Below are 18,112 nucleotides of genomic sequence, written 5' to 3' on the forward strand. Positions count from 1 at the left end.
TCTGACTAATACCCACTTAATAAATAATTGTTGAATGAATTACCAGATCTGCATGTTTATACGGTATGTTCTTTTTTTTTTGTATCTTTTTTTCTGTGTCTTCCGACTTTATATTATGAATTTCTTGACTATAAAAATCTAGTCTAAAGCATGTAAACATGTACATATTTGGTATTGTACCCTATAGGTATAATACTTAAATAAGTAAATGTTTGGTGATTGATTGAGTAGTTTGCACTGGCTCTCAAAGCGTGCATAAATATGTGCTAGGGCTACCATAGATATCCATATACCTGATTACACTACTTTTCTGGAAGGCATGGTCAAAATTTTCTGATGTAAAACTACTCATTATTAACTAATTTTCTTTCTAGACAGAATGTATCTTCTCTTTGAAATGTATGCTAGTACATTTAGATTAGTATTTTGTTCATGTAAAAACCCCAAAATATTTTTCTGGTTCAATTTAGCATCTAAAAGAAGAGAAGAAAACCTTGGGATTAATTTAGTGGGAGTATAAGGAAAAAAATCATTATATATTGCATATCGTCAGGGACTTGTTTTGTAAACTGGAAGCTAACTTGAATAAATTCAGAAAGAGTAAAATGAAATAAGTCCTTTTCCTGACATAGTACTTTCTGATTTTTTCAAAGCATGATATATACATAAGTCATTTATTTGGGAAAGTTGAGTGTCTACCATGGGCTATGTGCTAGGCATAGAAAGATGGTAAGATTCAGTACTCGTTCTTAAGGAACTCAATGTAATCAAAGAGATACGCATCAAGAAAAAACCATAATGCATTTTTAAAATGCTACAGTAGAACTATTTACGAAGGGATTTGAGAGTACAAAGGAATAATTAACTGCTTCAGGAAGTCAAGAAGGAAAGGATTCACTGAAGAATGAATCCTGATGGATGAAGAGTAGTTCACCAAACTTAGGGGTAAAGCCAAAGAAACGTAAATGACACCAGGAAAGATTGAAAGTCTGTTGTACCTTCATGGGTGAGGCAGTTCAGTAAGAGAGTGGCATGCAGGGTGGTGAAAAGGAAGGGAATTTGTGGCTGGAGTTGAAGCTATTTAGGGTCAGACTCTTTGTTATCATTTTTTTGTTGTAGTGGTAAAATATACTTAACATAAAATTTATTATTTTAGGATCTTAAGGGTGCTTGTGTGGCCCAGTTGGCTAAGCATCACCTTTTTTTTTTTTTTTTTAAGATTTTATTTTATTTATTTGACACAGAGAGAGAGAGAGCGCGAGAGCGCGAGCACAAGCAGGGAGAGTGGCAGGCAGAGGGAGAGGGAGAAGCAGGCTCTCTGGGATCATGACCTGAGCTGAATGCAGACACTTAACCGACTGAGCCACTCAGGTACCCCAAGCATCCAGCTCTTGATTTTGGCTCAGGTCATGATCTCAGGGTTCTGAGATTGAGCCCCACATTGGGCTTCATGCGGGGCATGGAGCCTGCTTCAGATTCTCTCTCTCACTCTGTCCCTTCCCTCCTCCCTCTTTAAAAAAAATTTGCTATTTTAACTGTTGTTTTAAAAGATGTTATTTATTTATTTATTTATTTGACAGAGAGTGAGAGAGAGAGAGAGACTGTGAGAGAGGGAACACAAGCAGGGGTAGTGGGAGAGGGAGAATGAGAGGGAGAAGCAGGTTTCCCGCTGGGCAGGGAGCCCAATGCAGGGCTGGATCCTAGGACCCTGGGATCATGACCTGAGCCAAAGGCAGACACTTAATGAGTGAGCCACCGAGGGACCTCTGTTTTAACCGTTTTTACGTTTATAATTTAATGGCATTAAGTACATTAATGATGACAAATAACCGTTACCACTGTCTATTTCTAGAACTGTTTTTATCATTTCTAACAAAAACTCTGTACCCATTAGGCAATAACTATTCCCATAAACCAGCCCCAGATAACCTCTATTTTACTTTAGTCTCTATGAATTTTTCTATTCCAGATTCTTCATACAACTGGAATCATACCATATTTGTCCATTTCTGTTTGGCTTATTTCACTTAGCATAATGTTTTCAGGGTTTACCCATGTTGTGGCACGTATCAGAACTTAATTCCTCTTTATGGCTGAATAACATTACCGTCTTTTTCTCTCTGTGTATATATATCATTCTGTTTATACATTTATCTGTTGCTGGACACTTGATTTGTTTCCACCTTTTGGCTATTGTGAATACTACTACTACTTTGAACATTGATACAGAAGTATCGGTTTGAATCTGTTTTTAGTTCTTTTGGGTATTCACCTCGGAGTGGAATTGCTGAATCATATGGTAATTCTATGTTTAACTTTTTGAGGAAGCATCAAACTGTTTTTCACAGTGCCTGCACAATTCTACATTCTTACCAGCAATGTACAGGGGTTCCAGTTTCCTTTTATTCTCATCAACATGTTTGTTTGTTTTGTTTTTAATAATAGCCATTGTACTGGGTATGAAGAGATACCCCACCGTATTTGCATTTCTCTCTAATGATGTTGAATATTTTTTCATGTGCTTTTTGGTCATTTTTATCTTTGGAGAAAGATCTGTTCAAGTCTTTTGCCCATTTTTAATTGGATTATTTGTTTTTTTGCTAAGTTGTAGGAGTTCTTTATTTACTCTAGATGTTAAACCCTTTTCAGGGACACCTGGGTGGCTCAGTCTGTTAAGCGGCTGCCTTCTGCTCAGGACATGATCCTGAGGACCTGGGATCGAGCCCTGCATCAGGCTCCTTGCTCAGCAGGGAGCCTGGTTCTCTCTCTGCCTGCTGCTCTTTCTGCTGTGCGCTCTCTTTCTCTGACAAATAAATAAAATAAAGTCTTTAAAAAAAAAACCTTTTCAGATATATGATTTGCAGATATTTTCTCCCTTCAGTATGTTGTTTTTTCCCTCTGTTGATAATATCCTTTGATATTATCAATGGAGTGATAATATCTGTATCCTTTGATGCACAAAAGTTTTTAATTTTGATGGAATCCATTTTCATCCATTTTTTCTTTTGTTGACTTTGCTTTTGGTGTCATAGTTAAGAAACCATTCCCAAATCAGAGGTCATGAAGATTTCCCCCTATATTTTCTTCTAAGAGTTTTATAGTTTTAGCTGTTAAGTTTAGGTTTTTTGATCCATTTGAGTTAATATTCCTGTATGGTATAAGGTAAGAGTCTAACTTCATTCTTTTGCATATGGTTGTCCAGTTGTCCCACCACCATTTGTTGAGGAGATTTTTTTCTCCCCATTGAATGGTCTTAGCATCCTTATTGCAAAATCAGTTAACATATATGTGAGGTTTTATTTCTGGGCTCTCTGGGGTCAGATTCTTAAAAGTCTTAAATGCCATACTCTAAGGAGTTCTAATTTCACCTTCTAGGTGATAGAGAACAATATAATTAAATTTGTATTTTGCAAAGATAGTTATGGGTATAGTATAGAGGATAATTATAGAGGAAAGAAAATAAAATCAGGATCAGTTCAGAAATAGAAATATGTTGTTGCAGAAGTTTAGGCAAGAACTATGGGTCTATATTTAAGACAATGGCAGCAAGAATAGAGAATAATAGAGTTGAAAGTTGCATTTGATATTCATAGCTAAACTCCAGAGTAGGTAGGACTTGCAGTTCCATTTTATAGATGAGAAAACTAACGCTTTTTTGTTAAAGATTTTATTTATCTGTTTGAGAGAGTGAGAGAGACCATGCACGCACACATGCACAAGTTGGGGGAGGGGGCAGAGAGAAAGGGAAAAGCAGACTCCCTGCTGAGCAGGGAACCTGATCATCAGACTCAATCCCAGGACCCTGGGATCATGACCTGAGCCAAAGGCAGACGCTTAACCACTAGGCCACCCATGTCCCCCGAAAACTAAAGCTTTTAAAAGTTATTTGCCTCAGGTCTTTAGTACCTGATGTTGGATCTAAAACCTTAGGTCTTCTGATTCCTAATGCCATAGTTTTTTTAATGTATCATGGTTACTTTCTCAGATGGAGAATTATAATAAACATGGGACACAAGGGATTAGTTCTGGCACTGGTCATACTTAACATTTTTAATGAATGACTTAGAAAAAGTTCACGGTCTACAGGTGGCACTCTTTTTTTTTTTTTTTTTAAGATTTTATCCATTTATTTGACAGAGAGAGAGATCACAAGTAGGCAGAGAGGCAGGCAGAGAGAGAGGGAAGCAGGCTCCCTGCTAGCAGAGAGGCCGATGCAGGGCTCGATCCCAGGACCCTGAGATCACGACCTGAGCTGAAGGCAGAGGCTTTAACCCACTGAGCCACCCAGGTGCCCCTACAGGTGGCACTCTTGAAGGGGAAGGGTTATTAACAAAAAGATCATTAACTGAGTTGGGAAAAAAGTTGAAGCTCCAGTGGAAGCATTTAGGAGAAAATAATCCAAAATGTACTTATTTATATAATAAGTAGCTTGGCGCCAGCAAAAAAGGAATCAGGAATAAAGTAACATGTTAGGAAATTCTTTGAAATTCCTAGTTTATCATTTTGGCCAAAAAGGCTAAATTTGAGGGACCACCATGTTAAGTACTGGGAACAGTAAAGAAGATATTCTACTAGGTAACATTTGTTGAACACTTACTATGTGCCAGGCAGTGTTGTAAACACTATTTGTTTATCTCAGTCCTCTGAGGCAGATAATATTCTTATTTTACAAATGAGGAAACAGAAGCACAAAGAAGTTAATAAGCAGTTCGGCCCAGGTAATAATAAGTTATGAATTCAGAGTTCAGACCTAGGCAGCTTAATCTTAGAGCTGTTCTTTTAAGCACTATGTTATTGGGCTTTCCATAGTCACAGTCTTTCCTTATGCACAACACTGTTGAGTATTAATTACATGAGGGAGGTTTAATAAGGATACAAAGAACAACTGAAATCAAGGAATGAAAGGTCAGTTACTAAAGAACCATCTAAAAAGACCTGAAAGTGGGGCGCCTGGGTGGCTCAGTGGGTTAAAGCCTCTGCCTTCAGCTCGGGTCATGATCTCAGGGTCCTGGGATCAAGCCCCGCATCGGGCTCTCTGCTCCGCAGGGAGCCTGCTTCCTCCCCTCTCTCTCTGCCTGCCTCTATGCCTACTTGTGATCTCTCTCTCTCTCTCTCTCTGTCAAATAAATAAAATCTTAAAAAAAAAAAAGAATTTAAATCAATAAGCTAACCTTTCCCTTTTAAAAAATAAATAAATAAATAAAAAGACCTGAAAGAGCATGACTAAAAATATGGATAGAAACTTTCCATACCAAATTCTCTAACGCGGTTTTGCGCTTAGACACATTCTGCTTATTAGTGACCCATTCTGATAGCCACTTGCCTAATGCCATATGGTATCTTATACTGTAAATGGAAGAAAGGAGGAAACTATTTTAAAGCTTAGAGGAAAGAGTTTCTTAACAAGTTTTACTTCTTTAAATAGTACTTCTCCCACAAAACAAAAAACATTTATTTCTCAAATGTTAACGGTGCCTGGAATACCTTCAATTCGGATTTGAGTTAACAGCATAGTGTCTGTATTTTCCAAATTGAAAATCAGGACATCATGTCTGAAGAAGAATTAAAAAAAAAACAAAAAACAAAAAACTATTGAGAAAAACTGCATAACATAAAACTGACCATCTTAACCATTGTTAAGTGTACAGTCATGTTAGCAGTATACATATTGTTGTGCAACAGATCTCTAGAACCTTTTCATCTTCAAAATTGAAACTCTATACCCATTGAACAAAGCTCTCTTTTTTCCCTTCCCCAGCCCCTAGCTGAAAGAGAATTTTCTTGATTTGAGAAAAAAATTTAAAAATTATTACTGTGGCATGAAATTACATGTTTTATTGCACATATAAGGAGTCCCTTTCATTAACAGAAGGAAATTATATTAAATTGGAACCTTTAGAAAATCTAGGACATATACTCACTCAAGGTGCTGAGGACTGAAGTGAACTTTCTAGTACAATGACTTCTGGGGAATTAGTATCAGAAAACTAAGGGCTGACTCTACCACCATCAGTTTTTTTTATTTGGAAGTAATGAGTATGATCACTTGAGATAACTTTCATAGAAAGTGAGGCTGAAACCCAGTTTTGGTCTTCTGCTATGTAGAAGGATTATTGCTGGAAGTAAGTCTGGTAGCTTATTCTGAAAACAACAACATATTCCCTTAAATTCACTCTAATCAGGCTTTTGCCCTCATCTTACCAACTGCGGTCTAGTATTTGAGTATTGGCTAAAATCCAGTTGTCAGTTCTTAGTCATTATTTTACTTCACCTATGAGCAGCATTTGATACAGTTGTTTACTTCCTCTTCTTCCTTGAACCATGTTCTTCATTTGGGCTTACAGGAAATACTGCTTTCTTTCCACCTCACTAGTCATTCCTTCTCATTCTGTTTTTCTGGTTCCTCCTCAACTAGAATACTCCAAGGCTTAGTCCTTGAACCTCTTCTTTATCTACACATAGTCCTTTAGAGAGCTCACCCTGCCACCTCTTTCAATACCATTTATATACTGATGATTTCCAAATTTATATCTCTAACCCAGACTGTTCTCTTAAGTTCCAGCCTTGACATTTAACTCTCTACTCATCTTCTTCTCCTGGATGGCATATATGGTTTTGGACTTAACCAGTCCAAAGCCAAATTCCTGATCTTTCCCCTACCTCAAAACTTCTATGCACAGTTTTTCCTAGCTCAGTTAATGGCAACTCCTTCCTATCAGTTTCACAGGCCAGAAGCTCTGGAGACATTCTTGACCCTTTCTTAGCCCCACATCCAATTTATCAGCAAATCTCGTTGGCTTAGCTTCCAAATAAATCCAGCATCCAGACACTTCTCTCTACCTCCTTTACTACCACTCTGGTCTAAATTGTCAACATCTCTTGCCTAAATTATTGGTGATAGCTTAACTAGATTCCTTTCTTCTTGCTCCTTGCTCCTACTTCAATCTGTTTTCAACATAGCACTATGTTAAAATGCCAGTTATGTTATATTCCTTACTTGCCTAAGATGCTCCAGTGGCTTTCATCTCAATTGCAGAAAAAGTCCCGAGTCTTTCCACTGGTCCACAGGCCCTTCACCCTCTGCTTCCCTTACATTTCTCTGACCTCTTACTACCCTTGTTGCTCATTTCATTCACACCATGCTGGCTGTTTTGATCAGTTCTTTGACGTATCAATCATTTTCCTGTGATGATGCTTTTACTTACACTGGCTATACCTTCTGTCCTAGACCCACTTTCCCCACATAGCTTCATGGTAACTCTCATTCTTAAAAGTTTTCATTTAAATGACAGGTTTTTGTTAAGGCCTTCCCCCCTTTTCCATCTCTAATGTATTTTCTCCACAGCACTTACCACTTTCTATGCTATGGTATGACTCCTTTATTATAATAAACATTATACATTAAATATTATAATCTTCTAGCAAGAGCAGGGATTTTTGTCTTTTGTTGTGATTTGCTATATCCCCAGTGCTTAGAATAGTGACTTCCATGAAATAGCTGCTCAATAAATATATGTTAAATAAATTAACATAGGAAGAAATTAAATGCACACTTAAGACCTAAAAGGGAATTTGACAACGGTGTTGGGTAGTCTTGGTAGGAGGTGGCTGGAATATGACTGAGTTAGAGGGGACCTGGAAGTGGAAGCTTCAAAATATTGGGAACATGTTGGAAGGATGGGAATAGTGAATATAATGAAATTCTTAGTTATAGAAATTAACATTATGATATTATAGAATCAGCTTAAGTCGGTTTTTAATTTATAGTAGTAAAAAGGAAAGGAAAGGGCATTCTGATGAACCATGGACATAGGAAAAAGTAGTTTAACTTAGAGATGGTTAAAACTAGCTTGACTATGTCAAGGAGACCATTTTTGATAAATGGATAAAGTGGTTCCCACCTTTTGGAAGGCATTAAATGCTTGATAGAAGAGTTTTAGATTTCACACTATGGGTAATAGTATTCTATTATTGGATTTTGACTGGAAGAAAGATTTTTATGGAAAACAAGTTTTTGCCAAGATGTTTGTCACTACCATATGGAAATAGATAAAAGCGGGAAAAAGACTGGTGATAGGTTAGATTTCTTCATTTATTTATTCTGTCACAATGTTGAGTGCCTGAATTGTGCCAGGGGATAAGGGGTGACCAATCGAATAAGATCTCTGCTCTTACAGAGGTTCTGTTCTAGTTCAGCTAGATGAAAATAGTCCTTGTAGATTAAGGTGGTTGTCATGAACATAGAAAGAATTAAGGGTCAGATCTGAGAGAAATTGCAAAAGAAGAATTGGCTGGACTTGGTGAAAGCTTGTGTGGAGTGTGAATGCATGCAGTTCTAGGCACTAATGGGCTGGTTAATAAGATGAAGAGAGAGGGAAGAGGCAGGAGAACCGAAAGATTGAAGGTAGTGTGGAAGCTGAGAAGCGTTGCTAGTTTGTAGAGAAACTATTTTTATTTTTTATATTTCAAGTTTTAAGGATTAGTGAGGTGTGTAAGTAGAAATGCTTTATGAACTGGAAATGGCAGATGGGGAGGAGACTCTTCCTCTCATACCTTAAAGTCTGCCTTTCTTTCTCTGCCGACCTCTTCTTCTCTCCTTTCTGTTTCTTAGTCCTCCATCTGTATCATCTTATGTGGCTTAAAATTTATCACTGACTTGGGGTACCTGGGTGGCTCAACTGGTAGAGCATGCAGCTCATTCTCAGGGTTGTGAGTTCTAGCCCCACATTGGGTGTGGAGCCTACTTAAAAAATCAGCTGGTTAAGCATCTGACTCTTGGTTTCAGCTCAGGTTGTGATCTCATGGGTTGTGGGATTGAGCCCTGCTTGGGGCTCCTCTATCAACAGGGAGTCTGCTTGAAAGAATCTCTCCCCGTGCCCCTTGCCCCACTGGTGCACACTTTCTCTCTCTCCTCAAAATAAATAAATAAATCTTTAAAAAAATTATCACTCACTCAACATGCTCTTTGTGGTTTGACTGAAGGTACGGCTCTACATCTTCCTCATTCTAGGAACTAGGGAGACGGAGCAGCCCCCATCTGAAACATCAGTTGCTATGGTAGAATGAGAGAGTGGTGAATTATGCTTCTTGTAATTTCTTATATCTGGGAGTGATTCATGTTGTTTTGCTCATATTTATGCAACTCTTGATCTCAGGATTGTGAGTTTGAGCTCCATGTTGCATGTAGAGTTTACTTAATTAAAAAAAATTAAAGTTTGTGAACTTCAGACTTGCATATTCTTGGGAGAATATATCAAAAAGAAATTGGGGGGTTGCCTGGGTGGTTCGTCAGTTGGTGGAGTGTCTGACTCTCAGTTTTGGCTCAGGTCATAATCTCCCAGTTGTGAGATTGAGCCCCTTGTTGGGCTCCACACTCAGCACTGAGTCTGCTTGGAATTCTTTCCCTCTTCCTCTGCCCCTCCTCCCACTTGCATGTGCACTCCCCCCACCACCCAAATGGGTGAATAAATAAAATCTTTAAAGAAAAAAAGATATTAGAACTGCCGATGGACTATATTTGTTTTTCAGCTTCACCTGGACCACTTATCTTTTCCTTCTTTTCCAGCAGACTTGTTCATTCTTTACTACCTATCCAGCTAAGATTCCGTGGTCGGTTGTTTCAGTTTAGTTTCTCTCTTGTACATGCCATTATTCTCTCTTGTACATGTCTATTTCAAGCATAGCTGGAGAAAAGTATATAACCAGACTGGTACTTGTAGAAATTTATGTTCAGCTGCCCCAAATGGGTTTTCAGCAGCCCTTACAAATTACAATACTCTCTAGACAGCGTTATCTATTCCAGCAGCTTTCAAACTTCTACCCTCCTCAAGCCTTCCCTGCCTTCTTTCCCCCATTTAAATTCCTCTTTCCCTTCCTACAGCCCAGCAGGTGATCTTGTCTCCTTTTTGACCAAGAATTGGACAGGAACTGATAAATTTTTATTACCAAATCTGTAGGCATACCTACTTCTCTAACCATATGTTTTCCCTCCTTGTTGGAGTTAAAAAAAAAAGTTCCTACTTTATCTAGGACCAGCCTCTGTACCTGTTTTCTGGATTTAATTCCCTCCACCTTTAAAAAGACCTTGTAATATTATTAATCCAGTCTTCCTCTTATATTCAACTTCTTTGACTCTATTTGCTCCTCGGCACTTAAAAAATGCTTGCATCTTTTCTTCCTTTCTGAGTTACATTTCTTGAAAAGAGAATTGTCTTTGTTCACATTTGGATTTTCTCTTCCTACTCCTGATATCTCACCATCTTTTCACCCAGCTCTCTGTGCTCTTGGCTTCCATGACACCAGACTCTTTTTTTTCTTCTCTCAGTTCTTTTGTCTTTTCAGATTTTATTTCTCTATTAGAAAGAGCACATGAGCAGGGCAGAGGAAGAGGGAGAAGTAGGCTCCCTTGCTGAGCAGGGAGCCTAGCGTGGGGCTTGATTCCAGGACCCTGGAATCATGATCTGAGCCTAAGGCAGACACTTAACTGACTGAGCCACCCAGGCACTCTGTGAAGTTTATTTACGTAGCTGATCTAGTATATGCACGGTGTCATGAGCACAGACTCTTGTGTGGCACTGCTTGGGAGAATATTCAGAATCTACTGTAGGCATATGAAATAGAGTACAGTTTCCTTATCTGTAAAATGTAAAGCCTACCTCATAGGATGTTTGTGAGAATTAAATGTAGTATACTTATAAAACACTTAGCACAAGACCCAACACAAAATAAACATTAAAAAAAAATTTACACCCATCAGTTTGTGTCAATATCCCATTTTGATCCAGCTGGTATAGGTGCCGGCCAAAGACATACTATAGATTACTCAATCACTAAACCTGGCTGCTTATCAGAATCACTTGAGCTTTTAAAAAAAGATTTCTGGGCCCATTCCCAGACTACTAAATCACACTGGAGTGAGGTGGAGGAGGCAAGAATATGTATTTCTTACAGCTCTCTAGGTGATTCTGAGCATGATCCAGGTTTAGCAGTTACGTTATAGAAGATAGAATTGCCTCTCGAAATCATCTGAGTATGAGATATAAGGAAAAATGTTTCTGGTGTGGAGAAAAAGGAGCCAGAAATGACATCTGTAAAAGCCAATTATATATAACCTTTGGGATCAATGGTCAAAGTTATGCTGATTGCCCAAGAACAGGTAGGTCATAATGAAAGTAAAGCACACACAGCTGAGCCATTTTCAAGGTCCCAGAATGAAAAGAGAAGCAGAGCAACTGAGCTGATAACAGCTGCCAAAATTAATTCAAAGTAGCCATATGGGATGGGGAAAGCACTAAAAGAGCTTCAGAAAGAGTTGGTAAAAATATAAAGATTAAGTGTTAGGTATTGGAGGAAGAAAGATTAGAGGAAAATAGATGAAATAGCTGGGGATGAGCGAGAAGTGCTATAGGAAACTATCAGAAGATAATTGTTACTAAAGAAAGAGATAAAGAACATATGTCTTGGAAGAGAGAAAAAAAGGTTTCAGAAATGATAGTAAACACATTTTAAGAGATTAATATGGGAAAGGCCAAAGACAGTGTGCATAATCAGCCAATTATAGATCGATTTCAAATCCCAGAGAAAAAAGCATTGCAGAAGAGGAGAGGGAAACTAAGGCCCAAGGCAATGAAGTTGATAATGAGGGGAAATAAATGAGGGAGTTTAGAAGTCTTGGAGGATAATTAGAATTATACAAATACGAATAAAGTACAATTTAAGGTAGAAAACTATGTAGCACAGAGAGTATGGAGCATGAAGATCTAGGGAGTCATTCAGCAAACATTTACTGAGATGGATGCACAGGGGTGAGTGAGAGACACAGTCACTGTTCTCATGGAATTGTCATTTCTGATAAACCTTGGGAGTAGAAGACAAGGTGACATTCTTATTGGAAATAGGACGGTGTGTGATAAAAGAATGTTTAGTTCGGGGCGCCTGTGTGGCTCAGTGGGTTAGGCTGCTGCCTTCGGCTCAGGTCATGATCTCAGGGTCCTGGGATCGAGTCCCGCATCAGGTTCTCTGCTCAGCGGGGAGCTTGCTTCCCTCTCTCTCTCTGCCTGCCTCTCTGTCTACTTGTGATCTCTGTCTGTCAAATAAATAAAATCTTTAAAAAAAAAAAAGAAGAAAAAAAGAAAAAAAAAAGAATGTTTAGTTTTTGACAGGATTGAATATGAGGTTCTTACCAGTAGGCAAGGTATTTTGAGTATTGTGGGTTTTTGAAGGATATGTTGGAATCCAGGTTGGAATCTATCTGATAGATGTAAATTAGGCAAGGGCGTGGGGTTGTGTTTGTGTGCACACGTGCATCTGTGTGCATGCATGTCTAACACATACCTCTCATCCCCAAAGAAATTTGATAGAGAAATTATTTGAGATCTTGCATATTGTAAAAAAGGGAATTTTGGCAAAAGTCTGAAAGTGACCAAAAGGGTCCTGTATAGCCAGACAATGAGAGTCCTTTCATAAAATAATGATTAAATAATACTTCTTAGAGTTTATGTACTATTACCTGTCTGGAATATATTTAGGGGGAAAAAAAAGTATTCCTATGGCATTGCCAGTTCCAACAGAGTTTTTGTGGTAAAGTGAAATGTCTTTTTCTGATCATGCAATAGTGAGAACTTAAATTAGTTTCAAAACAACTGGGAAGTTTTATCAGAGTCATTTAAAGGTAAGCAAATTCATGTTAGAATACCAGAAAATTAAAACTATGAGGAGGAATAATCAGAAGGGAAGCCAAGCTTCCTTTTGAAGATGATGAGATGGTAGAAGTATTAAAAGAAGTGAAGACTCTCAGAGGGTTAAAGCCAAAGGAGTTAAAGAACTGATTAATGAGAAGCTTAAAAGGAAAGGAAGACAAAGTTGAAGAAATTAGTGCAAATAAAAAAAATCAGAAACCAAATAGGAAAAGTCTTCATAAACAGACTCAAGATAGTAGAAAACATAAGATTAAAGCCAAAATTACGTCATTGCTTTATATTAGATTTTGCAAGAATACAAAAAAAGTTTTATGTTAGCTGAAAACACATTCAGATTTCCTTGAAAGGATAACATTGAATGTTAGAAGGATTCTTTATGAAAATATTTTAGAAGCTAGATAAGAATTGAAGGGGGTGAAGAGGTGTGTATATGGAGAGAAGAGACATCAGATGCCTATGATATTGCAATGTCAAAAAGATGAACAGATTAGTAGCAGACATCAAGAGTCTGAAAGTGAGCAATACAGTAAAATTGCTGTAGAGGGAAGAGAACTTATGGGTTTAATGATCTACCAGCTGGGCTCTGCTGAGATCTTTGAGCAAATCCTTGGCACCTCTGTTCAAAGGCATGTGGAAGGTGTGATAACTTGCACAATGAAACTACTGTTAATAGGAAGTGAGAGAAATTGGGAACTGGTACTTGCTGGTAATACTAAACATTAAGTATAAGATTATTGTGAGACTCCTGCTGGAAAGATTGACTGGAATAATAGAGAACATGAGATGCCAAGGGAACAATGTGCCATAAGGGGGAGTGGGGTCTGAGAAGCTAACTGAAAAATTCTTCATGTCAAAGGAATGGGGTAGAAAATTTATTATGCTTGGAGTAAGTAAAGACTTATTTAGACAAGCTATGATTTTCTCTTTAATACCATGTAAAATACATTATTCCAGAGCAGCTTTTGAAATGTGAGGACTTGATATATATGCCATTGGGATCAGCATCTCCTTCTCAAAAAAGAATATTGAAGAGAAAATTAAAATGATAAGAATAAAGCAGTACTGGGGTACCTGGGTGGCTCAGTGAGTTAAGCCGCTGCCTTTGGCTCGGGTCATGGTCTCAGGGTCCTGGGATCGAGTCCCGCATCGGGCTCTCTGCTCAGCGGGGAGCCTGCTTCCCTCTCTCTCTCTCTCTGCCTGCCTCTCTGCCTACTTGTGATCTGTCCCTGTCAAATAAATAAATAAAATCTTAAAAAAAAAAAAGAATAAAGCAGTACTGTTCATATAATCGTGTACTATTTTTGTGGTCTGTAGACTGAATTTTCTTCCTCCATTAAAATTTTTTTTAAAGTATATAAGGATACAAAAGAGACAGTTTAGGGAAGCTGAGCACTCATAGCCTAGCATTTAAGAACAGCATCTCTCTAGCAATTTAAAAAGCAAGTAAAATAGAGTGTAGAGAAGTTGGAATAACATCATAAAAATGGATAAAAAACAAAGTCATGCTAACTTGTTGAAAACAAGAAAAAAAGATGGTTATGTTCTTTGGAGGGGCAAAAAAATGCAAAGAAAAAGGAGGGGGATCCTGAAAATAAAGGAAGTGGGAAAGAATGTAAACACAGGCTAATTACAAATGATTGGAGAGTAGTTCTTAGTGATCAGCTGCAGAAATTGGTATCAGTTTCTCCTGCTACCTCTGCACTTTTCCATCAGTGATCTCACCATTAGTTCCCTTGGCTTTAATTGCCTTTCATATGCTAATGAACCTCAACTCAATGGTGCTGAAGCTCCAGACCTTTTCCAGATCTCTTTTGGGGTGTGTCACAAGTGCCCTCATATTCAGCAGGTTCAAACCTGAAAAAAATCATTCCCCCACTTCTTCCCACCCCAAGTCTATTTTTCTTGCTTCCCTATTGGGGAGTATTCCAGCCTTACTCATTTAGTGTCCTACTTTAGAAATCTAAACATCGTCCCTGGTGTTTCTTCTTTTACCGCTGTTATCTAATCAGTCAGCAAGATTATTCATTCATCCTCTTTCATATTTCCCACATATATTTATTTCTCTATTATTCTATTAGTTTAGATCAGAGGTTGGCAAACTTTTTTTTTCCATAAAGGGCCATATTGGAAATACGTTAGGCTTTGCAGGCCATATGGTCTTTGTCATAATCACCATAGCTCCAGCCAGTGATAATATGTAAATGAATGGATGTGGCTGTTTCCCATAAAACGTTATTTATAGACACTGAAATTTCCATTTCATTTAATTCACAAAATATTATTCTTCTTTTGATTTTCCAACCATTTAAAAATGTATAAACCATCCTTAGCTTGACATCCCTCCCAAAACAGGAAGCAGGCCAGATTTGGCTCACAGGCCATAGTGTGCCCTTCCCTGGCCTAGACCATCATTTTCTTACCTGAAATGCAACAGTGGTCTCCTGCTCTCCTACTTTCCTTACCTGGTCTCCCTCTCTCGTCTTGTCCCTCTGGTCCATTCATCACACTGAAACCAGGTTGCAAATTGGATCTCTTTACCTTGCTTGAAGTCCTTTAAAGGTTGACCATTGCCATTGGAATGTATCCACATTTTTGGGCAAGACCATTTATAATGTGCACCTTGCTTACGTTTGTAGGCATATTTCTTGCTATTTCCTTCTGTCTGTTACAGCTTCTTAGAACTGTTTGAAGTTTTTGTAATGTGTGGTATTTTTCACTTCAGAGTTTTGACACATGCCTCGAATATCTTTCCCCCTTACCCTCAGCCCACTTCTACCTGGCAAAACTTTACTCTTCCTACTGGACATATTTCAGCTATCATCTCCAGAAGCCACCCCTCATTCCCCTAAGGCATTTCATCTAAGGAGTTAAATGTTTCTACTAAGTTTTCCTGTCATGTCTGTAGGACCTAATAATACCATTTATTTTACTGTATTATAATTGACAAGTTACTTGACTGCCTCTCCTAAATAATAAACTTCTTGGGTGCCTGGAGTTTGTCCATTATTTTATCCCCAGTTTCATATCCAGTCCCTGTAATACCTTTGGCATTTTCATTTCTATTTTTTTTGCATTAAAAATTTGAGATACAATTTTTATATCATAAAACTTAACCTTTTAAGGTGTACAGTTCAGGTTTTTTTCTCCAGTTCAGTTTGGTTTTTAATAAATTCACAGTACTATGCAGCCACCACTAATTCCAGAACATTTTCATCACCACCAGAAGAAACCCTATGTTCTTTTGCGACTGGCTTCTTTTACTTAGCATATATAATGTTTTTAAGGTTCATCCATACTGTAGCATGTACAAGTACTTCATTCCTTTTTATGACTGAATATCAACATCATATTTTAAACTTCATTCTTCAAAGCTACCTACCAGGACTCTAGGGGAAAAAGAGAGAGGGACTCCTAGATTGCCACTTCTGTTTCAACTAGAACAGGTATGCTTTCATTAGTTATTTGTTATGGATAAACTTTCACTTGAAATTTGAAAGTCACTGGCTCTCCGTTTGAAGAGTATACTCTTCTTAGGGCTAAAGGACTTTTTCTCCAATCTTCTTTCTCACTGTTTTTTTCCCTTTATTATGTGCTATAATCAAACAGTATTTTGATCAGGTCTTCATATGTGCCTCATGCTTGCTTGCTTGCTTGCTTTCCTTCTTTCTTTTTTAAAGATTTTATTTATCTGTTTGAGAGAAAGAGAGAGATATCGAGAGACAGCACAAGTCAGAGAAGCAGACTCCCTGCTGAGCGAGGAGCCTGATGCAGGACTCAATCCGAGGATCCCGGAATCATGACCCTGAGCACTGAAGGCAGCCATTTAACAGACTAAGCCACCTAGGCGCCTCATGCCTCATGCTTTCTTTGCTCTTTAACTTTTCTTATGTAATCCCCTCTATCTAAAATGTCTTTTTCTACCAATTTACAATTTTACTTAGCCTTCATAGCCTAAGTCAGATAAAATCCCTTCCATAAAGTTTTCCCTAATCACATTAACTAAGATTCATCCCTGAATTCCTACAGTAATTATACTGCTTTAGGTGCAGCCTTGTCTGCTGATTCCTTGAGGCTGCTCTCATATTTTCCAGTTGTTTTATATTCTCCCATCCAGTACCTTGGCATAGTAATTTTTTAAAATATGAATGAAAGTGACATGGCCTTTAGAAAAGGAGCAACCTCACTCCTGGGCATTTGTCTCAGAGAAGTGAAAACTAACGTTCATGTAAAAATCTGTACATGATTTTTCATAGCACCTGTATTTGTAATAACTAAAAAGTAGAAACCACAAAAATATACAGTAGTTGAATTTTTTTAAAAAACAGTAGTACATTCGTATCATGGAATACGACTCAGCAATAAAAAGGAATGAACTATTGATATATGCAACAACTATGTGTTATGCTGAGTAAAAAAAATCTTAAAAGATCACATGTTGGGGTGCCTGGGTGGCTCAGTGGGTTAAGCCACGGCCTTCAGCTCAGGTCATGGTCTCAGGGTCCTGGGATCAAGCCCTGAATTGGGCTCTCTCTGCCCAGTGGGGGACCTGCTTCCCCCTCTTTCTCCCTCTGCTGCTCTGCCTACTTGTGGTCTCTCTCTCTGTGTCAAATAAATAAATAAAATATTTTTTTTTTAAAAAGATCACATGTTATATGATTCCATTTATATAAGATTCTTGAAATGACAAGTTGCAGAGATGGAGGACAAATTAGTAGTTACCAGGGATTAGAGATGGTATGAGGAAAGAGGATAGATTTGAATATAAAGGACAGTATGAGGGACATCTTTGTGATGATAGAGTATAGAGTATTCTGTATCTTGGTTTTTGGTGGTGGTCATATCTGTACATATGACAAAATAACATAGAATTAATGCTTACATGTTGTACCAATGTCAGATTCTCGGTTTAGATGTTATTCGTGGTTATATAGGATGTATGCACTGGGGGAGTTGTGTGACGGGTACATGGGACTTCTCTGTGTTGTCTTTGCAATTTCTTACAAATCTATAATTATTTCAAACTAAGAATTTTAAAGCTTTCTCTTCAGAGATTGAGGAGGTATTTATCATAATCATTTTGGTACTCATGGTGCTGCTTCTGATCAATATGAATCTGTAAAGTTACTCTTGAGGGTGACAAGGGAACCTGTTTGTAGCGATATTTTAGTTGCATTTACCAATTCAATGAAGCCTTTTTAAGCAAGAACTGGTACAGTAGTTCTTTGTGGGTGAATCTTAGCTCTCCAAGGCCTTTTTAAAAAATTTTTTTAAATTAAGTGCTAAGCCTGGGGTGTCTGGCTGGCTCAGTTGGAAGAGCTTGTGACTCTTGATCTCAGGGTCGTGAATTGGAACCCCATGTTGGGTGTAAAGATTACTTAAAAAAAAAAAAAGATTTAAATGAAGTGCTGTGCCTT

At 37.9% G+C, this 18,112-nt stretch overlaps 1 protein-coding gene across 2 annotated transcripts in view; it reads left to right on the forward strand.

The window, feature by feature from the left end:
* Positions 1-18,112, forward strand: part of LOC111158985 (cancer susceptibility 4) — a 107,461-nt gene that overhangs the window by 17,177 nt on the left and 72,172 nt on the right. The gene's annotated exons all lie outside the window — the stretch shown is intronic.

The sequence above is a fragment of the Enhydra lutris genome, unplaced genomic scaffold (genome assembly GCF_002288905.1).
Source record: "Enhydra lutris kenyoni isolate GAN:26980312 unplaced genomic scaffold, ASM228890v2 scaffoldscaffold4, whole genome shotgun sequence".
NCBI classification, from domain to species: domain Eukaryota; kingdom Metazoa; phylum Chordata; class Mammalia; order Carnivora; family Mustelidae; genus Enhydra; species Enhydra lutris.